The following is a 5405-nucleotide window of genomic DNA, read 5'->3' as shown; positions in this document are numbered from 1 at the left end:
TATATTTTTCAAATTCTATTTTAAAATATATTCCCCATGATCCTGGTAATTTATTATAATACATATCTTGGTATACTTCTTGATTTTCATTACTATAAAATTGAGTATAATAGTAATCTTTGAATTCACAAGTATATTCTTTAATTTTACACATATCACAAATTGTTAGATTAATTAACTTAACTCTTGCATTGTCTTTTTCTCGTATTGCTTCTTCTTCATAATTTCTTAACCAATTTTCTCCTAAGAATTCATCTGCAATATATTCTACCAATCTTTCTATTCCTAGTTTATCTGATTTTATTATTTCTGTTTGTACATTTCTTTTTATTAATGATTTTGTATCACTACTAATTCCTTCCCACCAATTTCTAACATTTCCTTCAAAAGATGCAATTAAAAAATCTATTCACCTTTCGGTATTTTTCCATGTATCATCTTTATTATATAAAAAGAATAATATCATTGAGTCTGCCCAAGTTATTAAGGCTTTCTTAGTATCTATTTTGCAATCTAAGTCTAATTTTGTTCCTCCATGGTTAACAGGTTTATCATAATTATTATTTAATTCAAATCTATTACTATATTTATTTCCTTTGGACGGTTGTTTATCTCTTATTTTATCATAAAATTGCCTATATGGTTTATTATACATTGGAGCATAGCTTTCATCTGGATCTATTGATTCTTGTTTAGAGGTTCCTACAGGATTAGGTCCTCCTCCAGTATTCATTAAGATTTGGTATTCATCATCTATACTTTCTAGACTTAAATGATCAAAATTATCTATAAGTAGATCTAATTCTTCATTCATCTTCTTTGTCCTGATTTTCTTCAATTTTTGTTTACCTAATATTTTTTTCTCTAGATTCTTCTTCTTCTATTATTTTAGGTAATATATTTTTTCTAAACTCATCATCCATACTTCCTGTTTCTATTATTATATTTTTCCTTTCAATATGTTTTTTTCCTATTCTGGTTATTTCTTTTTCTATAAATTTTTTATCTACTCTATTATTTTTTTCTTCATTTTCTTTTAATTTCCTGACTTCAAGTTTCAATATATTTATATCATTTCTAGCTTCTTTTATTTCATTCTTAATTTCTTGTACATCATTTATTAATGTTCTTATTAGATGTTTTAATTCTTCCATATGTTCACTGATTGACATTTTATTTATTTTTTGATTGACAATAATAAAATACTACACACTCAGCATTTTTACATTCTTTTATCATTTTATCATACTTTTGTTTTATAATTTCAATACTTGTCAGTTCTTTTAATTTTTCATAATATCTTGCTTTTTCTTTATATCTTTCTTGTTTTAATTTTAATATCTGTTTTTCTTGAGTTTTAGTTATTTCTCCAGGTATTAATAATTCATCTAAAATTTTATTATTTATTAATCTTATTCTTTCTAACTTTCTATCTAAAATATTTTTAGTTTTTTCCATTATATTTTATGATGATTCATATATTTCTCTATGATACAACTCATTTTCAAATATTTCGCAAATTATTTCATATGTACGTCTATCTTTGATAAATCCTATAATTAATTTATGTAATATTTGTTCCTTTATTTCTCTAGGTAAATTCCTAGTTATATATAATGTTATTATTTTTAGTTTATTAGGGATAGGGTTGTAAAATATATAACATCCTTTTTCTTCAATACATTGATAATAATTATTTATTTTTAAGATTTCCATGATCTCTATGGCTCTGATACCAACTCTATGGGTGCTACTATGAGCGAACAAAAATCTAATAATCTAATAATCAAAAATATCAACAAAAATCAAAATATCAAAAATTTTAATCTCATAAATTTTTAAGTAATTCTTCAAAGTCTAATAATGTTTGAGAATTTATAATATCAATATCTGTTATCATATCTATGTCTGTTCCAAAAGGTATTTCATATTTTGAGATACTTTTCTTTCTTTTTTCCAATTTATCTATTATATCTTGTATATCTTTTATGATTATTGACCTTACAATTCCTTTAGCGAAATTTTCTAATAAGTTTTCTTTAAAACATTTTAATATTTCTTGTGATGCATATAATTGTTCTTGATATCCAATCTTATCAATTTCTTTTTCAAATTTAATTTCTTTTTTATTTTTAACAACCTTTTTTATATTATATGGTCCTCTCTTATATTTGGGCTTTTCCATTTTATAATTATTCATTAATAATTTTCACAAATTTTTAGAAAAATTATATGTTAATTTTTTAAGGACTTAAATAGAAGATTTATATTGGATAAAGGGTTGTTTTTTAATATTTGTTTAAGGGTATTTTAGGTAATTCAAAATGTTTAGAAAAGTCAAAGGCTATTTTGGAAAATCCTTCCTTTATTTAGGTCAATTTGAGGTATTTCCCCGTGAAATTGAGGGACAATCTTATTTCTTGTGTCTATTAGTTCTCATGATTTCAAAATTTTACCTTCGGCTTTCATTAATTTTTATGGATGACAAATGGAACAAAGTGGACCATGACCATCATCATTCATTAGGGCGACGCTCCTTGTCCATGTCCCAATCACCAAAACTATGAATTTTTATCTTCGCTTTTCGTTAATTTTAATGGATAACCACTAAGCAAGGTGGCCAAGGTCGTTGCTAGGTGACGATATATGCCCCTAGTCCTCGCCCCAATCGCAGTCCCCACTTACAACGAGGCAAAAATTATTTCTTCATTTCTTTTTTTTCTTTTTTTGTGTTTGAGTCGATGTTGATGCTCTTTTATAGCTTTTTAATGATTTCTTCCTAGCTTTTATTGTATTGCACTTGTCTTAAAGAATTCGAAAAATACTGTTTAATTGTGTTTGATATTACACCAAGAACGTGCTTTTATGATATATTTATACGTTAGAAAGAAAAAGAACCTAATTTTATAAGGGTCACTTCAATTGACAAATATATTTGGAGACTCTCTATCTCTTTAAACAAAAATATGGGACTCAACAGAGGAAAATCCATTTTCGTAAAATTGTTTTTCCTTTATTAAAGGTTGGACCCCAACCTTGAGGGCCCCCACCGTCCCGTTCCTAGAGTTTTGTGAGGGAGGTAAATCGCGGAATGTGCCCCAATAGGTCAGGGAACAAGAGTTGTATATACACCGCGCCTACAAAGAGTCTAATTTCACATCTCAGGAATCGAACCCCCACATTGCGACTATCTGTACACTGTTTTTCCTTTATTCATTTGAGGCGAGGTGTTTTACTCGCCTTGGTACTTTATCTCCTGCAATCAAAATACCTTGTGTGCGGATCAAAATCTATTATAATGAGCAATATCTCGTGTGCTTTACTTTTTAATGGACAAAATTGCTCCACCAAAAAATAATAATAATAATAATAATAAATCCTAAAATTATAAACTAACCTAAGTACAGTTTCATATCCATTCAATCGAAACTCTTTTTTTCTCAAACTCATTTTTAATTACACATTCACACAATAAAATATTTTACATGAAAAAAGTTTTTTCGTTTCAATTTTTTAGTCACACATACTTCAAAAAATCAATATTTTGAAATTCATATTTCCCTAAATCTCATTTTAAGGGATGTCAAACAGAGCTAAATACGTTCACCAAACAAAATTAACTCAATACAAATGTAAAAGGTTCCCAAGAACAAAATTTACAAGAACGCATTATGTCCTTGTTTAGCCCCCCATTATTTTTAAAATACATTTTTTCTTTTATTTACAATCACACATTCTTTAATAAAATAATGTTATACATAAGTTCAAATTTTTTAACTACAAATTCTATGCCAAAATACTATTTCAATATGTATTTTTGATTAAAAAAGGGGAGCTCAAATGAATAGTGTGTGTGTGTATATATGTATTAGAGTATCTCCAAAAAAACTCTTTAATCATAAAAGGTTCATTGTTCTAAAGAGACATTCCTTAAAATAATGTCCTAAAAGACTTTTTAAATTAACATTTTAATTTAGAGAGTGGGCTTAATGCTAAACTCACTCTCTATAGTTAAATGCATTCAAAATGTTTAAATTTTCAATGTAAGAAAATAATATAATAATCTAAAAAAATGATAAATATTTTTTAAGAATAGTAAGAGCCTGTTTGGGAGTAATTTTAAGAATTAATTTTTTGACTGTTAAGAGAAAAGTGGGGTTCACTTGTGAGAGAAGAAGTCAAATATGACGACTGAAATAGTGAAATAACAGTCAAAAAATCAATTTTTTAGGGGAAAAAATCACTACCAAACAAGCTCTAAAATTAAGAGTTAAATATAAAGTGCTTGTTATAATACTTTAAAATTTTAACTTTTCTAAATTTATAAATACTCTCCAAATAATAAAAAATATATTTTTTTTAAAATAGAGAGTCTCTTCAAAATATTCTTATACTTATATTTGTGGAGCAAATGTCTATAGACATCTACAAGAAGTTGTACTAGGACATGACTGCCATAGATTCTCATGACAAAAACAATAATGATAATAATTTTAAATGTTGTTTTATAATAGGTCAAAAAAATAATATGCATTATCACTTTTAAAAAATAATTTTATTTTTTTATTTAGTCACATCAACATAAAGTTTAAACTTGCACGTGCATAAAAGTTAAGCAGAAATAAACTAGTCAAAGGTTATTCAATCGTTCGCATAAATGCTTAACAATCAATTCTATATTCATTTATCTATTTTGATTTTGACATATTAGTGTGACAAAAATATCCCAAAAATCGACCATCTAGAAAGTGACGGTTCCCGTTTAAGGGCTCTATGGGCACCCGCCATTGCACTCTCAGAATCCCCTGCGGCAATGCTCCGTTTCGAAGAAAAAATAACGTGGTCGGTCTACCAGCAGCAGATGCTATTTGGTTTGGAAAAAGCCTAGGGTTTATATAGGGCTTTTTCTACAGGGTTTATACAGGGGCTCTCCACATGTATTTAAAAAAATTAACACAGGCCCAATGTGAGTATCTGTAAAATATCTGGCAAAAATAACCCTGTATATGTAGGGTGGTTGATTTGGTTTGGTCAACTTTTAGTCAACGTTATTTATTTCTCTCTTTCAAATTTCTTAGGTGATCTTCCCTGGGTTAACCAAATCCACATCATAGTTTTTTTGGGAAAAGTCCAGCAACGGTTTCCAACCTTTTCATTTTTTACAGACTTTATTCTAACCTTCAGTTTGTGTCAGTGAAGATCCACAATCTTTTATAAATGTGCACTTGAGGTCCATTTGGACGAAAATCGTCCAAAACACCATCAGTTGATCGGGAAAATTCCTTGAACTATCTGCTACCGCGACGATTTTATTAGATGTTGATACATTTTTAGACGGTGTTTTTGAATGGTATTTTGGATGATTTTATTGAATGTTGATTCCTTAATATTCTTAGTCAATTGAC

This window comes from Olea europaea, chromosome 10 (genome assembly GCF_002742605.1).
Source record: "Olea europaea var. sylvestris chromosome 10, O_europaea_v1, whole genome shotgun sequence".
NCBI classification, from domain to species: Eukaryota; Viridiplantae; Streptophyta; class Magnoliopsida; order Lamiales; family Oleaceae; genus Olea; species Olea europaea.
Note: the sequence above shows the minus strand (reverse complement) of the source record.